The sequence below is a fragment of the Haliotis rubra genome, unplaced genomic scaffold (assembly GCF_003918875.1).
Source record: "Haliotis rubra isolate DU_JTF1 unplaced genomic scaffold, ASM391887v1 Scf3, whole genome shotgun sequence".
NCBI lineage: Eukaryota > Metazoa > Mollusca > Gastropoda > Lepetellida > Haliotidae > Haliotis > Haliotis rubra.
The window spans coordinates 6,398,763-6,420,064 of record NW_025766968.1 but is presented as its reverse complement, the minus strand read 5'-3'; the positions used below and the strand labels follow the sequence as shown (position 1 = coordinate 6,420,064).

At 41.5% G+C, this 21,302-nt stretch overlaps 1 long non-coding RNA gene across 2 annotated transcripts in view; it reads left to right on the top strand.

Moving 5' to 3' along the window:
• LOC124282470 overlaps positions 1–21,302 on the top strand; it is a 209,675-nt gene that overhangs the window by 3,787 nt on the left and 184,586 nt on the right. The window contains exon 1 of one of the 2 annotated variants that reach the window (XR_006900165.1): positions 17,869–18,146. The exons of the other annotated variant lie outside the window; for it this stretch is intronic. This is a non-coding gene — a long non-coding RNA (uncharacterized LOC124282470). Of the gene's footprint in view, positions 1–17,868; positions 18,147–21,302 lie in introns of those variants that run through there. 2 annotated transcript variants of the gene reach the window in all.

Genomic DNA, 21,302 nt, shown 5'->3' with positions numbered 1-21,302 from the left:
AATCACTCCAGTTGACTGAAAAACATTGTCTCCAGAATGAAACTGACAGAAACTGAGCCTTGGTATTAAAGTTGTTTTAAGAAATGAATAATAATTCAGGAATCTTTTCTCAGAAAAATCAAGGTCTTAAGAGCTGAAACCACCTGTGTAGGACTACACTGTTATACAATATTGCACCTTATAATGCAGATAAAATAACAAGATTGAAATTTAGTTACATGCTGCTTCCAAGATTGATATTTGGCCATTAATTATCAGTTTATGAAAGAAATGAAGAGAAAAATGATAATAAAGAATATTCATAGCCATCTTGAATATTGCTCTGCCAATTTCCCAATATTGGCGGCCATAACGGGAAGCATCTTGTATCAGCATCTTGATAATTGGATTTATTCATTGAACCTTCAGACTCAACAAATAAAACTAGGTTCTCATGCAACCACTTTTCAGTATTGGTTAGGGCTGGACCAAAACGGGGTATGTGAATATAAGTTTTTGATATTTGACATCTCTTAAAGCTCAACTCCAACTGTAGTAAAGTGGATAATGTGTCAGTCTGGAGATTTGACCTGGGCCCTGTTTCACAAAGCTCTCGTAAGCCTAAGATCTCGTAACTTTTCTTGTAGCATTCGTACCTCCTATACTGTAACATAGGAGATACGAATGCTACGAGGCAAGTTACGAGATCTTAGGCTTCCGAGAGCTTTGTGAAACAGGGCCCAGGTCATGTATATGTACTGGTAATCATGTTCTCAATTTCAAAACCTTTCGAACTGGTGGGTATAATGTGTAAAGCCCATTTCTGGTGTCCCCCACCAGAATATTGTTGGACTATAACTAAAAGCAGCATAAAACCACACTGACTCACTTTCAGAGCTTGCTGGTGAGTAACAGTATTACACGTACATATCTGACTGTTTGGTATTGTCATACAATATGCAGTATATTAGTATTTTGCTCCATTTTACTGATATGTGTCCGATTAATATTGATTCAGAATATCATAATTGTGTTTGTTTGTTGTTTATGCCGCTCTCAGCAATATTCCAGCTATGTATATGGCAGCGGTCTGTAAATAATCGAGTGTGGACCTGACAACTTTATCACTGCAAAAACTATATTAGATTACTGCAGTAAGTGTAAATCTTCTCCTATGCTTGATATATTTTCTTTTTGTCAAGACTTGCCTATATCAGTTAGCTTATTATGTACACCAGAGACCATATAATATACTGAACAGCAAAAGAAACGCAAGTTTCGAAGAAATGAAATCTCATGAAGGTAAGCGTTCATGTTTATGGAACGTTCATGGTAAAGTGACGTAATGATCCGAGAAGAGATGATGTCATGCAATTTGACGTCCATACGAAACATTCGCACAAACACACCAACAGTGCAGCAAAACCATAATTTTAGCACGTGCATGCATGCATTTCACTCTGAGGTATCCTTTATAAAGGTTTGTGTCAAAAAACAGTTTAGTATTGACGGTAGGAGGTGTACACGCCACACAAACGATGCCTAGACTAACGACTGAGCAGAGGGGAATGGCCAGTGGAAAGTTACACGGAGGTAGCTCTGCAACCGCTGTAGCTAGACAATTGGGCTGTCATCTTACCACCATTACATGACTTGCTCAACGTCATCAGCAAAGCGGGTTGCTGCTGATCGTCCCCGTACCGGACGGCAACGAGTGACAACTCATGAGCAAGATCTGTTCATCCGGGTCACTCATCTAAGGAACCGAACTCAAGCAGCAACAGTAACAGCAACCTTAGTTCTTGGGTCAAGGGGAGCAGCGCCAAGCGATACGATTAGGCGTCGTCTTCGGGCTGCTGGAATCCACTGCCTAAGGCCATATGTGGGGCCAATTTGGGTACGTCAACAACGCCAGCGATGTTTGCAGCCCTCACACAGCAAGGGTGTCCATGGATTATCTGGCTCAGAACAACATACAACATTAACGTCTCTTTCCCTGGATATGGCTCCCATTGAACATTCTGGGACGAAACTGGATGGAGGATTGCTGCAGGTAGACAGCCACTCACACTTGCACAGTTGGAACAGATTGGTGTTTGAGCGAAACCAGTTGCCTCAGGCATTCTTTCAGACTCTAGTGAACTCAATGAGGCCACCTTGCACGGCCTGTGTGCAAGCTCAAGGTGGCTATACGCACTGTCACTTTACACGTTCAGGGGTATCTCCATTTGACGGACTGTGATCAATTTGAACTTATTGCAATTAAATGTCAACAGCAACTTTTAGCTGTTAAATTGACAGTGTTTTCTATAGAATAAATGATTATACATATTTTTTGTTGTCTTCTATTCAAAAACTTGACAAAAAGCCAGTATATTATATGGTCTCTGTGTACACACAGAACAGCAACTTTTGATAACATTTTCAGAAGAATGTGTGACATTCATGAGAGTAATATATTATTGTCCAAGGTGATCATGGACAAATGCATCCATTTCAACAATCTATACTTTCTATAGCTGAGAATTTACACTGTGAACAAGACAAACTCATAAGCACCAGCCATATCAATATCATCGTCCTACAGGATGAGTCTCAAATCCATAAGCAGAGAAGCTGTCAGTGTTCATTAATCTCTGGATAGGAAGTCATACTGACTTATCTCGGTGTTCATCCTACTCGGCCTGTTCAAAGAGAGTAATGGTAATTACAGCCTTGATGAAATTGCCAATTTAGCCAAAAACTTGACACATATGCAGCTAAATCTTCTCAAACAAGTGTATTTGATATATTAACTGTGTTTATTAACATGGCATAATATGAAGGATTTTAATAAAACAGGAAGCAACTGTGAAAGTCTGACAGGCAGATTTCACAAGATTACCGTATCTGACATGTTTGGTGCCCACAGTGCCCATTAGGTATCTTTAGGGTGAAAATGTGAAATATGAATATAACTACTGTGACAACAGCAGGCCCCTCAACCTGCTCTTGAAAGACTTTGTGAAAATTCTTCTATGTTCTTTAATTTGATCAGTGTACATGGATTAGTGAAAAGGAAGAATTATCAGTGTGACCATTTCAGATATAGGTGACACAGGTAGCATGGCTTGTCACTCCTGAGGTTGCAGTGTGGACTGATAGTCAGACTGCATGACCTACAGCTCTTAGGTTTGTTTTATAGTATCAACTGCTGATTGTGGGCTATATTTGTGCTGGCTAAAGTATCTGTTCTGTCCATCCATCCATCCATCCATCCATCCATTCTACCCATCAGCCATCCATCTTCCATCCACTTTATCCATGTTTCTCTGACCATTCCACCATCTTTCCATCAACCATCATCTACTTTATCCATCTGTCTGACCATTCCAACATCTGTCCATTCTTTCCATCAACCATCCATCCATCCGTCTATCCTTTTCAGCATCTATCCATTCTTTCCATCAACCATCCATCCATCCGTCTATCCTTTTCAGCATCTATCCATTCTTTCCAACAACCATCCATCCATCCATCTATCCTTTTCAGCATCTATCCATTCTTTCCATATACCATCCATCCATTTGTCTATCCTTTTCAGCATCTATCCATTCTTTCCATCAACCATCCATCCATTCATCTATCCTTTTCAGCATCTATCCATTCTTTCCATCAACCATCCATCCATCCGTCTATCCTTTTCAGCATCTATCCATTCTTTCCATCAACCATCCGTCTATCCTTTTCAGCATCTATCCATTCTTTCCATCAACCATCATCTACTTTATCCATCTGTTTCTCTGTCCATTCCACCATCTGTCCATTCTTTCCATCAACCATCCATCCACTTTATCCATCTGTTTCTCTATCCATTCCACCATCTGTCCATTCTTTCCATCAACCAACCATCCATCCATCCATCTGTCCATTTCAGCATCTATCCATTCTGCCCATCCACCCACACCATCCATCACTCCACAGGGCATATGGACTCCAGTTTTCAAATGCACACTAATTTGCACTGCAGGTTACTATCAACACCAGCCTCACATGGTTATAGGTTCATATCAAAGCTTCAACCAAGACACATGGTTTCCACCAAAATCTGAAGTCTTGTATATGAAGTATGCCTCTCCAGGTAAATGCATCCTTTTGAACTGAACCTCTCTCAGTCATCATAGTCATATAGCTTTCAATGGACCCTTTCAATTGTTAGGTTGGTGGGAATTCTGTGTTTTGACAGATATAGATTTCAGTTGGACTTACTAATCTTTTGTCAACTGTTAGTTTTGCTTAAATTAGCTTTTGTTTAAACAGCTATCTTGCTCTTGCTTATTTTACTTTGCAGTTAAAGCTGTGAGATTTAGATACCATACAGGCTTGCAAGATACTTCATACGCGGATCCAGAGGAGGATGCAGGGGTGCACACACACCCTTTTGTGCTGAAAGTTTGTTAAATGACCATTGAAACTCTCAACTGTGAGTGGATGGTTACAGAGACTGATCCAGCTGATTGTGTGTCATGTACACGAATTGTATTGATCAGTGTTCATGTTATCAACCACTGGTCTGCTTGTAGTGAGTGACTTTACTTTTAGCAATATTCCAGCAATATCATGGCGGGGGACACCAGAAATGGGCTTCACATATTGTGCCCATGTGGGAATCAAACCCCCGGGTCTTTGGGATGGCAAGCCAATGCCTTAACCACAAGGCTACCCCACTGCCCGTGTCTGCTTGTAAAGCATCAGAACATTAACTGACTCGGTCGATACCCTTTATGATATGTTTGTCTGGAAACTTTTGTATCAGTCTAATTTTTGTACTGAATCTGTGATGTTTACCTTAGTGTTCTGCTTTACATCCATTTTATGACTGTACAACTAGGTCTTGTCTCTTTATGACTGTACAACTAGGTCTTGTCTCTTTATGACCAATACAAGCCTGATGAGACATTTGGACTCAGTCATTCAGCTGGTAAAGTGTTGTCTTTCTATGGCATGGCATCTGGAATGTATGCTTCTGCTTCCAGTCAGTCTCCAGTGTTGTGTCTCAGTTTTCTATTGATTCCTGCTGATGGAATGTTATCATCCGCTTGTCATGAAATCTAGTCTAGTATTCACTGTAAGATACAACAATTTTATCTCCATGACTTTTCTGTGATTCTTTTATTAATGCTGATAACGATATCTCCAGTACAACATTTGTTGCTATAACATTTACTTCTTATCTCATCAGCGTCTCCTTTTTCAGTGGATGAGCAATTTTTGAGTACTTCTCAGATTTAGATGTTCAAGATACACATATTCATGATAAACTCTACTTGAATGATTTTGCAACAGGACTCCACGCTTTTCAATAAAAATGGTGTCATTTGTTTTAATGAAACTGATAAGTTTATTATATTCTGAAGAAAAGTAAAAGTATTATTATACAGTTTATGTGAAACATATCCTGAAATGTGAAACATGGTATTCATTGCTCCTTCAGGTGAAAGGCTATCCCTCAGTCTGGTCAGACCTTTCAAACAACAAAGTAATAAGATGTCTATTAACTTACCAGTAAACTGTTTCATCTTGCCTAATGAAAATGAATGTAATAGCACAACCATTTGTCCCATTCCTGACTTAGTTGATCAACATCAAAGATAGATTGCCGAGATGTCAAGAAGCATCTCAAGGACCTTCTCAAGGAGCACCTGAAGGACCTCCTCTGAGACCTCCCGAGAGAGGTTGAAGTGTTTTGGACTCATCGGTTGACTGGCTAACTCTCCCATCTCACCGTCTGAGTGGACATTACTGGCTGGCTTTTAGAATCTGGTGTCCAAAATAGAGTGTTTTGTGTCAGAGGTGATGCCGGGATATATACAGGCCGTTTATTCCACAGCTTCAAGTTGACCTCTTGCCATTTATGGTCATTGTACTCAAGCAAAGGTAGCAGCTATATGTGGAGGGAGCTATTTGAACTTTGGAAACGTTCTTCCCCAGTACACCCGAAGATCTGGCTCTTCCTTGTAATATTGCTGAATATGAGCAAGTTGCATGATCACAAAATATATGACATATATAACTGTTTGCTAGGAAAACCTGTTACTTGTAAATAAATCTTTAAATGATAATTAAGACAGTATATTTTGTCTATAAGAAATAAGTGTTGTTGCCAAAGTTCTATCAGTGGAAAATGGATTCCCATATCCTTAATGTTGCCTGAAGTTGGAACTAGCTTGTCTCTGATGTTAATCACCCATGAATATCCGGGTAAGAATTGATCATCAGCAACCCATGCTTGTCGTAAGAGGCGACTAAAGGGATCGGGTGGTTAGGCTTGCTGACTTGGTTGACACATGTCATCGTATCCCAATTGCGTAGATCAATGCTCAGGCTGTTGATCACTGGATTGTCTGGTACAGACTCAATTATTTAAAGACTGCCACCTTACAGCTGGAATATTGCTGACAAACTGAACTCACTCACACTCACTCTGATGCCATTTACCAATACTGTATATTACCATCTATCAGCCCACCCCATAGATAAGCAAACCCCCAAACTTGACCTTTAAAATCAGTGTCAAAATGGTATGTTTCGTGGGTATGTTTTATGTTAGGCGATGGGGTCCTAATCCTGGCAAACACAGACCACAGACAACTGGCAGTTACCAATAATTATAATTATAACAAGAATTGGTCCACATTATTCAAAGAATTCACAATCATATTGCATCTACTTACGCATCGAAATGAAGTGTAGTTGACAGAAAATGGATAGTTTAACTAAGCGAAGATCCTGTATACCATAACAAAAATGATAGTATTATTTCATGGCAGGTGTTTGTCAGGTAGCCTATTAAAAACATTGTCTGATGTGAATTCTTCACATTGGCGCCGACTTTGTCCCTTGACAATTATAGAAATTGTGTGGTAGCCTCATGCTAAAAGCACATCCTCTGTGCAGCGTGTAAATGTGTGAAAGCTACTTCTAGTGTTCCCCTGCCGTAGTAGGCATAGATATTGCTAAGAGTGCTGCAAAAACACAACTCTCTCCCTCAACTTGATATCGAATATTGTGCCTCTAAGTCAAACATTCTATTATATGTGTTAATAGTGGTAAAAACACTTTGCATAAGCCCCCTCTCACAGATCCATATCATGTTTGTTTTCAGTAAAGATTAGATTCACTGTGACCTTACAGGGGTTCAAGCAATTGCCGGGCAGTACTTCAGTGTTAGTGAAGAAAGTACCAACATCTTTCTGCCCATGTGCCTCTGTAAGAGTGTCTGTAATGGTGTGATGATGAAACCACATTGGGTGTTATGCCTACTTATGTGAAGTGGTACTTGGGAGTCAAAGACTTGCTCCATCACCAAGTAGGTCATTTCTTGATGCTCTGCTTCACTGAAGCTGGTTGTATGTTCTATGTATTCTAATGCTTTGAACACTTTCATCATAAACACTACGACATTGTATCCTGTTAACTCACTAGCTCCCAAAGATGTGAACATCCATGAAGAAAATGTAGAATATATTTTCTTTACAGTAGGTTAATGTGTTTGCTTTGTGAAAGAAAAGAGTTGGATTTGTTTTCATGATCCTTGTGGGATAATGTGTTGCAATTTTCCACCTTGTGCTATTTGAGGGTGGAGTTATCCATATTTTGATCCGTTATCCTTAGTACATCATAAAATCTAATTTTAAGTTCAATTTCCATCCCACATGGATGACTCAGTGTTATAATGTGGGGATTCCATGAGACAGTAGGTCTCCAGTACCCCATGCTTGTCTCCCCTGGGATTCCATGAGACAGTAGGTCTCCAGTACCCCATGCTTGTCTCCCCCTGGGGATTCCATGAGACAGTAGGTCTCCAGTACCCCATGCTTGTCTCCCCTGGGGATTCCATGGTCTCCAGACCTCCAGTACCCCATGCTTGTCTCCCCTGGGGATTCCATGAGACAGTAGGTCTCCAGTACCCCATGCTTGTCTCCCCCTGGGGATTCCATGAGACAGTAGGTCTCCAGTACCCCATGCTTGTCTCCCCCTGGGGATTCCATGAGACAGTAGGTCTCCAGTACCCCATGCTTGTCTCCCCCTGGGGATTCCATGAGACAGTAGGTCTCCAGTACCCCATGCTTGTCTCCCCCTGGGGATTCCATGAGACAGTAGGTCTCCAGTACCCCATGCTTGTCTCCCCCTGGGGATTCCATGAGACAGTAGGTCTCCAGTACCCCATGCTTGTCTCCCCTGGGATTCCATGGACAGTAGGTCTCCAGTACCCCATGCTTGTCTCCCCTGGGGATTCCATCTCCAGTACCCCATGCTTGTCTCCCCTGGGGATTCCATGAGACAGTAGGTCTCCAGTACCCCATGCTTGTCTCCCCCCTGGGGATTCCATGAGACAGTAAGTACCCCATGTATGGCTCCAGTACCCCATGCTTGTCATTCCATGCTTGTCTCCCCCCATGGATGGTGTCCAGTACCCCATGCATGATGAGACACAGTAGGTGTCTCCAGTACCCCCAGTACCCCATGCTTGTCTCCCCTGGGGATTCCATGAGACAGTAGGTCTCCAGTACCCCATGCATGTCTCCCCTAGGTGTCTACCCCCCATGCTTGTCTCCCCTGGGGATATTCCATGAGACAGTAGGTCTCCAGTACCCATGCTTGTCTCTCCCTGGGGATTCCATGAGACAGTAGGTCTCCAGTACCCCATGCTTGTCTCTCCCCATGGGGATTCCATGAGACAGTAGCTGTCTCTCCAGTACCCCAGTAGGCTTGTCTCTCCCTGGGGATTCCATGAGACAGTAGGTCTCCAGTACCCCGTGCTTGTCTCCCCTCCCTGGGGATTCCATGAGACAGTAGGTCTCCAGTACCCCTGCTCCCCTGGGAGAGACAGTATGCTTGTCTCCCCTGGGGATTCCATGAGACAGTATGTCCCCAGTACCCATGCTTGTCTCCCCTTTGGATTGCAAGTGAATATAGGTCCTCAGTAAGTCATGCTTGCCTTCCCTTGGGATTCCAGGTAAGGTTAGGTCCCCAGTACCTCATGCCTGTTTCACATTCCGGTTTCCGGTGGAGAGCTGTCAGAAAAGTCTAGAGCATGACAATCCAATCTCCACAGCATCACCAACAAAAGCATTAAAATTACTTAGGACCTTTTTTGTAGGATGTTATTTCTGTATCAGGCAGACCAGAGGTTGGCAGCAAGAGCAAGCAAGCCTTAAGCAAACCTTGAACCACCAATCAGCATTATATATTAAACACGAGGTAAATGGTGGTCCCATTCATTAGTACCTGATGTGGCTTAAGAAGAACAAGAATAAATATTTTGTCACAATTTTTAGAAGTACTTTGGTAGGTGGAGTAGAAGCCCTCACTTGGAGGACCAAGTGCTCTTCTGTATGGCGTGTGGTTGAAGTACTTTCTGGAGTAAGACCACTGCGGTTTTGTCTAAATTGCAGCAGATTAAATCTGAACATAGTTGAGCAGCGTCTTTGATGACCTAGATAGGATTCGTGAATAAAACGCCACATTGATAAAGAACTAAAATGTTCTCAGTGTGTGTGAAAGTGGATTTAGTCAGGCCCCATAAGTGGTGAGACACCAAGTGGGACAAATCAAAATATTCATACATAGTTGTCGCCATGAAAAACTTTTCTACGACATTCCTCCTCCAGTCGAGGTATAAGTGATGGCAGGTCTGTGTTTTCAGGGTACACTGTAGCTGAACACCATCATGGTTATAGCATGCACTTATGTTCCAACTTGACTGGAGGGCAATGTTTGTGAAGTGTTGAGGATACTGAAATATTTCTATCAATATCCTGTATTGGGAGCAAGGCCTGCTAAAAGGTATGTCATGTCTTACTTCCTTAAATCACTCACATCAGAAGTGACTTTTGTGGTTATTGCTGAGACTTTGACGTCAGGAGTATGAAATTCAAGGAATGGCTGAAAATGTTTAAGACTTACCATGCATTGATAGGGCTGGTTGCTAATTATTTTTTCCATAATCCTTTCTGAGGTCAAGACTTCAACCATTGATGTGGAAGTGCCTGGATCCCACTGGTGTGGAAAGCTCCCTTCTGGTGCATTAATAGTCCTCCACAACAGAATACATCTTCATGTTTTGTATATTGATCACCAGACAATTCTGGAATGAAATTCTCCAAAACAAAATCAAATGTCCCTACTTGGATGCCAGTCTAACAAACCTTCATCAGAAAATATGCACAATGGTGACTCTAGTCTGTTTCGAAAGACTTCCTGACAGTGATTTGCAGTTGCTACTCTTGACAATCATGTACCTGCTCATCTCTAATGAGGGCCACCTGTTTGTTTCTATTTGCTGAAACAGAACATGTACAAAGCTTGTTCTTCTTGGTTTATAAGTGTTTTTGTGGAAGGTATGTGGCCGAAAATACAAAGTAATTAAATGTTTCATTCTTATTCTCCAAGAAGTTATTTGAATATACTGTCAATTGTGTCGTTTAAATGAAGACCTCTTATTTGGTTTACATGTTAGTGCTGAATATGTTATGTATTGTGATTATGCTAAATATGAAACTTTTTTTGTCAGCTGTAGAACATAAATGGTGCTCTTCAGATTTGACTTTTTCTCCACTTTCCGTATGTTTGGTTTGGCAGATCTGTAACCACTTCTATAAACATCTCACCTCAGCCTTAATTGGACAAACATTGTGGAGATAAAAAATAGGATCATACAGGTGGCCCGTGTAAAGAGGTGCAATAACTCATGGCCAGTATCTGCCAGCCAGCTGCAAGTTATGAACCTTGGACTGTCAGTACAAATCTTGTACTCTTGAGTTTGACTAAAGTTATAAAGACTTGGAACAGTTTGCTCTTGTTGTTAAGCCTATATTGACCTTATACACCATCATGGGAACTCACTGGATCACTCAATGTTTTGATAACGTTTGATACATTTTCTTGGTTTCCCTGTTTTTTTGTAAGGGAGGTGCTATTCCACTTGGTGTAATTTTGAAAGAATATGACAGAATTAATTGACATTTAAAGCCGTCAGTAAAGAACATACCAGGGTGTGTAAGGATGTCCATGAGTAACGTTTAATGTTTGGTGCAGAAATTAACAAAGAGGATGTATCCATGTCACCTTGATGATCCATCAGCAGGAAGCCAGTAGGGCATACCTATAATGTGGATGTGTGTGTGTGTGGTGGGGGGGAGGGGGACTGAACCCAGGCATGTGGACATTACCATGGGGCTACCCAAGAACCCCTTCCCAACTGTGATATGGCTGTAGTCGTGTTCAAGCTGAACCAGAGGTTGCGGAAGCACTTTGTAAAGGGAAGGATCACGGCTCAGTAACAATTTCATTTCTTAACTATTATGATACCTGGGCCCCGTTTCACAAAGCTGTCGTAGCGCTATGACTGTTGTTAGTCAATGTTACAGTATAGGAGGTACCTTTGCTACGAGAAAAGTTACGAGATCTTAGGCTTACGAGAGCTTTGTGAAGCGGGGTCGAGTACAATACTACAATGGAGGAAGTATTTGGATTTGAGTTCTTAACTTCTGTGGTGGTGCTGGTCAAGTCAGATGAAAATACCAGGACATGCTGATGATTTCATGTGTATTTCTAAACTACAAAGGTGTTATTGGGGGGAAAGTGTTATTGTGGTCCAGATGGGAGTTTCAAGATGTGTATAGGGGGATGGAACCCCCTGAACTCTCCCAGATTCATGACTTGATACTAAACTGTTTTCTCACTCACTCCGTCACTCATTACCTCACTCACTCACTATCTTACTCATTCACTCAATCACTATCTTGCTCTTATTTCATTATCTTATTAACTATCCCATTTACTATCTTTCCATATCACTCACTATCCCACTATCTCACTCACTTACTCATCCACTCACTCACTATCTTACTACCTTACTCATCCACTCACTCACTATCTCATTCATTTACTATCTCACTTATTCACTATCTCATTCACTATCCAACTATCTCACTCATTCACTATCTCACTCACTCGTTCACTCACTCACTATCTCATTCACTTACTATCTTACTATTTCACTTATTCACTCTCTCACTCATCCACTCACTCACTATCTCATTCATTTACTATCTCACTTATTCACTATCTCATTCACTATCCAACTATCTCACTCATTCACTATCTCACTCACTCATTCACTCACTATCTTATTAACTATCTTACTCACTCACCCAGCATGACAATGTGAAGGTGTTACTGTCTCACAGCAGTGTCAAGTATACATGCTTGTCTGATCCCATCATCTGAGCAAACTGTGACACAAATCTCTGAAAATAAACCCCATCAAACAAAAATACAACATCTGGTCTGGTACAAAATCTGTCTGGACATTGTGCCCATCACATCTTCAAACAGTGTTAAGTGCATGTCAGAATTGTCAACATGTGCAGTACCTGTAGATAATCGACAATCCTAATTGACGAAATACCATACCAGATTGTCCTTTTCTTCATTTCACACCTTTCTCCTGATCCCTTTGTTGTGTCTCTGGGGGCCTGACCCCTGTATATGTTTCAAAGGGACAGGATCCTTGAACGAGCAACTGCTTCTACCCTGTTCAAAGTCCTGACCTGTACAACAAGGGATCGGATCTCACAAATGTTTCCACAGCTAATTTTGTATCTTTTCAGCGCTTATACAACAATGTTTACATAGTGATACGATGATCCCTAGCAAGCCCTGGGTAAACAATTGTCCTGAAGGGCTACAAATTATTGTGGACAGGTGAGATTCTCACTTGAATTCTGGTCCAAGATATAATCTTCCACACACAAACTGAATCAGACATACAACATTTATATGGCCTCTTGACTTTACGAGTTGGACAATTTAGGGATTTAGAGGAATATTTCTGTCAAGTTTAGCATCATGCTAAGGGACAAATACAAAAGGCATGAATATATGGAATACTTACCTTTGTAGCTTCTGCTTGGTTGAAAGCTTCATGTTCTGTTTCTACAGCTGGTGCATTCAAATACAGTAATGGATGAGTTTCTGAAATGGTACAGTTTGAAGAGGCTCAGCAGGCCCTTATCTTAAGTAAATCAGGGGTTTTGAGGGGGGAGCGGTGAAGAGTGGTAAAGTTTGTGAGTGCTTGAATGAGTGAGTGGGTGGAGGGATGGGTGGTTGGTTGACAGTGTGCTGGAATGAGTGGGTGGGTTTGTGTTTGGGTGGCTGGTTGAGCAAGTGCTTGAATGAATGGTTGGCTGGTTGAGTGAGTGAGTGAGTGGGTGGATGGATGGCTGGTTGAGCAAGTGCTTGAATGAGTGAGTGGGTGGATGGCTGGTTGAGCGAGTGCTGAAATGAGAGGATGGCTGGTTGAGCAAGTGCTTGAATGAGTGAGTGGGTGGATGGCTGGTTGGTTGAGCGAGTGCTTAAATGAGTGGATGGCTGGTTGAGTGAGTGCTTGAATGAGTGAGTGAGTGTGTGTCTGGTTGAGTGAGTGGTTGAGGTATTTGTGTGACTGAATGGTTGAGGTATTTGTGTGACTGAGGGGCTGAGTGTGTGACAAGACAGACATATAGCAAGATTTCAAAAGTGAAAATATGCATCAATCCAGAGAGTGCGACTGGACCCCAATACAGCCAGCACAAGGAAGGTTACATCAGAATATGTTTCTGTATCCTCTACAATGTGCATCATTTGTGTGTGCCCTGAAAACCACATTGCCATTGATGAAAAACCTAACCAAAGATTACTGTGGGATTAAAGCCAGCACGTGGCCAAGGGTGTGTGATAAAAGGTTTATGTCATGAGATAAAACTCAAGGTCATCAAGTCAAGATTGTGATGGTGTAACCATTACCTAAAACATTCACCTACAGACCTAGATGTACCGTAAATCCTTGAAGAAATACTCCCTTCAACTAACAGGTCAACAATGTTAAAGAAACATAAAACTTATTTGAAAATGAGTTTGGTGAAATGGATGAAGCAGGGCAACATAATGATCCCTTATGTCTGTGGGTGGGGTTTGGAGGATAGGGGTACGGAAGTGCCTTTAGAAAACCTTTCAGATCCTAATTCTTTTGTTAAACTGGCAGTTGAAGTTTGACTTTCAAATAAAGTTTGTTTCTTAGAAAATCCATTTTCTTATTTGTTAATTTGGGGCGATGGGGTAGTCTAGTGGTTAAAGCGTTGGCTCGTCACGCCGAAGACCCGGGTTCGATTCCCCACATGGGCACAATGTGTTAAGCCCATTTCTGGTGTCCCCCGCCGTGATATTGCTGGAATATTGCTAAAAGCGGCGTAAAACTAAACTCAGTCAGTCAGTCAGTATTTGTTAATTCTCTCAAGAGAGTTTATGAAATATTCAAGTTATCTGTTTTTATAGAAATGCTGTGAACATGTCAAGGATATCATGTTATGGACTTGGCATTAGTTCTGTTATAAAGTTATAAAGATGAAAGGGGAAAAACGGAAAAGAACTATAATTTTTATTGCAAATTATTTACTTTGCTCTTTTCCCTCTAAACCTGTGAAAGTCAGACAATTGAACTAAATTGAAAAGAAAGTGATGCAAACACCTCTTTAAAAGAAACACAAACCTGAAAAGAGCCTCTGTTTTTTACGGACCATTTGAAATGAGTACACTTCCAGCACTTACTCAAGGGTTTATGGTAACGATGTGGAAACCACAGGGGAGGTAGCGCTGTGTGAGATAACTAAGTTTATGTGGAGACCCGGCAATGATGAATGAACCTCGATGTTTGGTCACCCCCCCCGTTTACAGCTGAGTTTGTGTTCACATTGCAGAGGTTCCCCAGGGTAAGTGCTCTACACACTTGTTCTTTCCCAGGAGGGGAAGCATTTTTTCAGCCATTAACGATTCTTTTTAAGCTATTTTGTCATCTGCATCATATTCAGCACCACAGTACATGATGTAACGATGTGTGTCAACTATTCCTTGCACACATATTTATAACATTAACATTTTTCAAGGGATAAGATCAAACTTTATCCCTTTTCCACATGATTCTGATAACTTTGAAGTTGTCTTTTTAGAAATTATATGGTTTATGTTTTACATCATTGATCATTTTTTTACCAATTTTAATATTTCATCATCAAAATATGATGATGTTGAGCACTTCAGATATGCTCTAAAATCACATGACAAGATGTTAACCATGTATTTCTCCGTCATGTTAAAATGCTAAATGTCAAACAGCTTTAGCGTCCTGAATTTGACAGCATATAATGTTATATAATTTTTTCATGATATCATCTTGATGAGGTGGCTTCCTCCAGGTCAATGATAACCATCAAGTTACACTTCGCTCAAAACTTTGGATATTTTCTCATGAATGACATTCCCTGATTTGATGGCTGCTTGGGCAGGGTCGGTTTATTTCTTGTTGTACAGACTAATTGGTTAACATCCTAGAGGTTGAAAGCACCACACCAACTACATGTTTACAGATTGTCCGGTAACATTTAGCCATTATCAAAGACAAAACAAATCCATGAAGGAACAAAACTCTTGTTTTGTTATCTTGAAAATATCCCTTAAAATATGGTGAAGTGAGTGAGTGAGTTTAGTTTTACGCCACACTCAACAATATTCCAGCTGTATGGCAGCGGTCTGTAAATAATCGAGTCTGGACCAGACAATCCAGTGATCAACAGCATGAACAATTGATCTGCGCAATTGGGAACCGATGACATTTGTCAATATGGTGAAGTTGGTCTGCCTTAAAATATGTAGACTGACTGAGTTTGGTTTTACGCCGCTTTTAGCAATATTCCAGCAACATCACGGCGGGGAACACCAGAAATGGGCTTTACACATTGTACCCATGTGGGGATTCGAACCCGGGTGTTCGGCGTGACAAGCCAACGCTTTAACCACTAGGCTACCCCCACTGCCCTAAAATATGTAGAAACTGTGTCATGAATATACAAGAATATAAACAAAAAGATGTTTTACAAAATGTCTTTTTAATTGTTTATGAACAAACTGAAATAGCATTGTCGATTACCAAGAAAATAAGTTTGTCCAGCCTTACTCAATCATTTTTATATGGTCCTAACTGAGAAATTACTCAGTGACAGATAACATTTCTATGGTACATTCCAGCCTAAGCACAAGTAAATCTTGACATTTCTATGTGTAACTGCAACCTTTGATACAGCGTAATGGGCCACCTTCGCTCCGTCTTTACACAACCCTTCAGGCATGCAGCAACTTACTTTATCACCTTCACAGATCAAACTCTGCTGAATGGAAATTAAACTCTGGTTTCTGGCTTTACATATATGTAACATTGAAGAAATTTGTATCACTGGTGTAATATTGATGTGACATCTGACAACAGAAAGGTAAATATGAAAGAGTTGAGGGTCTATATGGTGAACCTATTGGGCAGATCAGTTTGAACAGTGGGAGGACAGGAGTGGGAGTATGTACAGTAGCTGGTACGTTGGGGGTGCTGGTGTTTCTTAATGGGGTAGGGATGGGATGTGAAGGAGGGGAGGACAGTAGTATGATTCAAGGTGTAGAGATCTGAAGCCCAGGTCGGGGTGTAGTGGGTATAGGGGTGTAGAGATTTTGGGCCTAGGTATGGGTGTGGTGGGGTTCAGGTGTGGAGACTTGTGGCCTGGGTTGGGATGAAGTGGGATCCAGGGTGTAGAGACTTGAGGCCTGGGTAGGGGTGTAGTGGGGTCCAGGGTGTAGAGCCTTGAGGCCTGGGTTGTAGTGGGGTGTGTAGTGAGGCCTGGGTCCAGGGTGTAGAGACTTGAGGCCTGGGTAGGGGTGTAGTGGGGTCCAGGGTGTAGAGCCTTGAGGCCTAGATAGGGGTGTAGTGGGGTCCAGGGTGTAGAGACTTGAGGCCTGGGTAGGGGTGTAGTGGGTTCAGTGTGTAGAGACTTGAGGCCTGGATAGGGTTGTACTTGGGTCCAGGCCTGGATAGGGTTGTACTTGGGTCCAGGGGTGTAGAAACTTGTTGAAACTTGGGGCCTGGGTAGGGTTGTAGTGGGGTCCAGGGTGTAGAGACTTGAGGCCTGGATAGGGTTGTAGTGGGGTCCAGGGTGTAGAAACTTGGGGCCTGGGTAGGGTTGTAGTGGGGTCCAGGGTGTAGAGACTTGAGGCCTGGGTAGGGGTGTAGTGGGTTCAGTGTGTAGAGAGTTGGGGCCTGGGTAGGGTTGTAGTGGGGTTCAGGGTGTAGAGACTTGAGGCCTGGGTAGGAGTGTAGTGGGGTCCAGGGTATAGAGACTTGAGGCCTGGGTAGGAGTGTAGTGGGGTTCAGGGTGTAGAAACTTGAGGCCTGGGTAGGGTTGTAGTGGGGTCCAGGGTGTAGAGATTTGAGGCCTGGGTAGGGGTGTAGTGGGTTCAGTGTGTAGAGATTTGGGGTGTAGACTCTGGACCTAGGTAGGGGTGTAGTAGGGTCCAGGGTGTAGATTCTACGCTTATATTGGGGTGAAGTAGGGTTCAGGGTGTAGACTCTAGGCTTAGATTGGGGTGAAGTAGGGTCCAGGGTGTAGACTCTAGGCTTAGATTGGGGTGAAGTAGGGTCCAGGGTGTAGACTCTAGGCTTAGATTGGGGTGAAGTAGGGTCCAGGGTGTAGACTCTAGGCTTAGATTTGGGTGAAGTAGGGTCCAGGGTGTAGACAGGGTGGAGATTTGGACCAGAGTAGGGCTTAGGTCTTTCTTCCCAAGTCAGCATTTTATGGCAACTTACTCACTCACTCATTCATTCACATTTCCTCAGATTCCTCACACCTGTATTTCCAATTAGGGACAAAAGCATACATCCCGTGTCCACCCCTTGTTAAGCCCCTCACCCATTGAAACTGTTGGTGGTATTTTGTTATTGACATTTTATTGTGTTTTAAGTGAATGATACACGTCAGTGAGATAGCAGATTGACAGCCGTGAAGATTACTGTCTATATCTGTCACTTCTACTACAACCACACCTCACATCAATAAAACCTGGAGTTGGTCTGGAATATGTCATCAATTTTCTGTCCCACGCTGACATAGAAAGTATAAGATTTAGCCAACACTGACACAGACAAAACATTAGTGCGTGACAGCTGCATGGCTCAATATTCATTTGACGGGAAACTACCGTTGTTTACACAGTTTGATACTCTGCAGTGATGGAGAAAAACCCTTGGATATTTTCGTTGATATTATAAGGTATGCTCTTTCATATTTTTCTGTTTCTCAGTCATTGTGTGGTCATAACTGTTAGTCTAAGGCATTGTTGAAGCAATGGGGGTTAAGTGCCATTGGTGTCAAAATTCAGTGTCCACAGTTGCTCCCCTTTCCTGTACCAGGATAATGGGTAACAACCCAGGATTAACCCTGATTATGATACTGGGTTTGTCAGTACAATGCCCTTTAGTATTGTATCACCAAGAAGGTAAACATCCACAACCTCTGCCATTTTCCTTTCAAGCTCATCTGACCTGCAAAAAACATAGAGCCAGACAAGGGCACTGTTATACCATCTGACTGATAGCTTTACCTCATATTGCCATCTAACCCAGTGACAATGTATAACAAATCATGAGGAATAGGAATCCCTTTGTTAAGAATATAATGTTTAGAATGCTATTTTTCTGCTTTAATGTCATCAATGGAGGTATTGTGAACAGTCAAGACATCTACTGAGAACATACAAAAAGCACCTTTTTGAAAGGACCAAGAGGGTTTTGAGTGCATGTACATACCAGTCTATATATACACACATATATTTGGTGAAAGAGACACACAAAAGCTTAACCAGTTACAGTTTACCTTTAACCTTGTAGATATGCAGCTCTCAGTTGCACCGGTTAACTCAACACTTGCATGGCTGCCATAGACCTACCTTGGTGTGATAACTGTTTCATGTTTACTGTTAGTCAACACTGTCAGTGTAAAAATAATATGTGGTATTTTTATCAAATGGCTGTGGTCATGGAGCTGTATGATGAGGGCGAAAATGAATTCGAAATGTGTTCGGAAAATATTATTATTATCATGTCTGGTGAATGATTAGGGTGGACATGTGTGTCAACAAATATCACAATCTTAACACGCCAATTATATGATAATTATAATTGTTATAGTTATCAAATGGAAACAAATGTTGGATAATTTCGTCATGGTTTTTCGTGTTGAGAAAATGACATTGCAGACTTTCATCCTTCAATCACATTATGTCAACATTACCATTTGTCAAATCACAGGTCGTTCTAATTTGGTGTCATTGTAATTACATTTAATCTTATTTTTATTTTTGTCAGTTCAAATTTCAAATAATCTACTTTCATAAATTGCCCTGTTATTATTTTCATTATGTTTTTTTATTCATGAGCTGACAATGATTGTTAGTGTCAGTTATCATTAATCTCCTGGCTGATGAGAGGGAGTTTGAAGCATAGTAGTCACTACAGTGAGTAGTGTCCCTTTGATGCAAGTATCCGCTCATGCTGAGGACCAAGGTTCGAAATGTTTAAAGTCCATTTCAGTGTCCCCTGCCATGATGGTTAGACAAGTAACCTGTGTGACCTGTGTATTGTTCAACCCAAGTTACCTGAATCAGATTGAGGATTGGGTGGTCAGACAAGCAGCCTGGGTGACCTGTGTATTGTTCCACCCGAGTTACCTGGATCACGGTGTATGTTGTCAACCAGATTGAGGATTGGGTGGTTAGACAAGTAACCTAGGTGACCTGTGTATTGTTCCGGCCCAGTTACTTTTATCAGATTGAGGATTGGGTGGTTAGACAAGTGAGGTGAGGTAACCTGTGTATTGTTCCACCCCAGTTACCTAGATCACTGTGTATGTTACCAACCAGATTGAGGATTGGGTGGTTAGACAAGTAACCTAGGTGACCTGTGTATTGTTCCACCTCAGTTACCTAGATCACTGTGTATGTTACCAACCAGATTGAGGATTGGGTGGTCAGACAAGTAACCTAGGTGACCTGTGTATTGTTCCACCTCAGTTACCTAGATCACTGTGTATGTTACCAACCAGATTGAGGATTGGGTGGTTAGACAAGTAACCTAGGTGACCTGTGTATTGTTCCGGCCCAGTTACTTTTATCAGATTGAGGATTGGGTGGTTAGACAAGTGAGGTGAGGTGACCTGTGTATTGTTCCACCTCAGTTACCTAGATCACTGTGTATGTTGTCAACCATATTGAGGATTGGGTGGTTAGACAAGTAACCTAGGTGACCTGTGTATTGTTCCACCTCAGTTACCTAGATCACTGTGTATGTTGTGAACATACTTGTGAATGGCCTGGACTTTTGGATTATTTACAAGCCCTGATATAACTAGAAAATGCTGACTGTGCCATTAAATCTTCTCACTCACTTAACCATGACAAAAATGCTGTTTTCATTCCCACTCAGCTTATCACCAAACACCCTGCCCTGCATGATAATATTGTCCCCAAGTGCCTGCTGTCAAGAACCATGGTACATGCTGTTTTCTTTCACCCATAACTTGATGAATACATAGTCCAACCAGACATTCCATCAGGCTTCATATGAATAACATCCATTGACAGTTCACGTACACTTTGAAAAATAAACATATAAAAAATTAAATGCCTCCACCTCATGTTACAAATTTTGGATGAAAATCTAATTCTTGTTTAATTTGTGGCCTAATTATTTTGAAAGATGAAACTTTTTGTTCAAAAACTTATTTATCTACTAGATTTGTTCCTGGACGATAAATGATCGTTTCGTCCTCTTGTATGTCATCAAAATATGGAAATGTTTACATTATAAACTCCCGTATGTTTATGTAAGTAAACATGTGGTTGAATGATCACAGTGCAATTGTATGAGCATATTTACATTTCCATGTCTAAACACTTACAGAATATAAAGATGATATTCACAAAGTGTCTACCTTGCAGTATACCTGTATTATCACCTGTGTTTTTACGTCAGTGGGAATGTGTCATCTGTTCAATGCACATACCTGCATGTACTGTGGAGTGAGTTTATTATGTAGTGTGTGCTGAGCACATAAAGCGTGCTCCATTATCCAGGTGTGTGCACCAGGGGGCGGGCGCTGTGCAATGCATTCCGGATCAGGTACAGTGTTACAGTACATTCACATGTTAATGTATTCTGTTCAGTTCACTTTTGATGGAGGTGTGTCATTAGACACCTGTATGTAGTCTATGTAGAACTGCGATAAATTGTGGTTGTGTTTGTGTGTTTTTCAAGTTATGAAAAAATTCAAGAAATAACAGGATTGTTAAAGGTCACATGCAACCAAAAAATCAAACATAATTAAAACACAATTATCACTTCTTCATGACATATAATATGCACTGCTGAT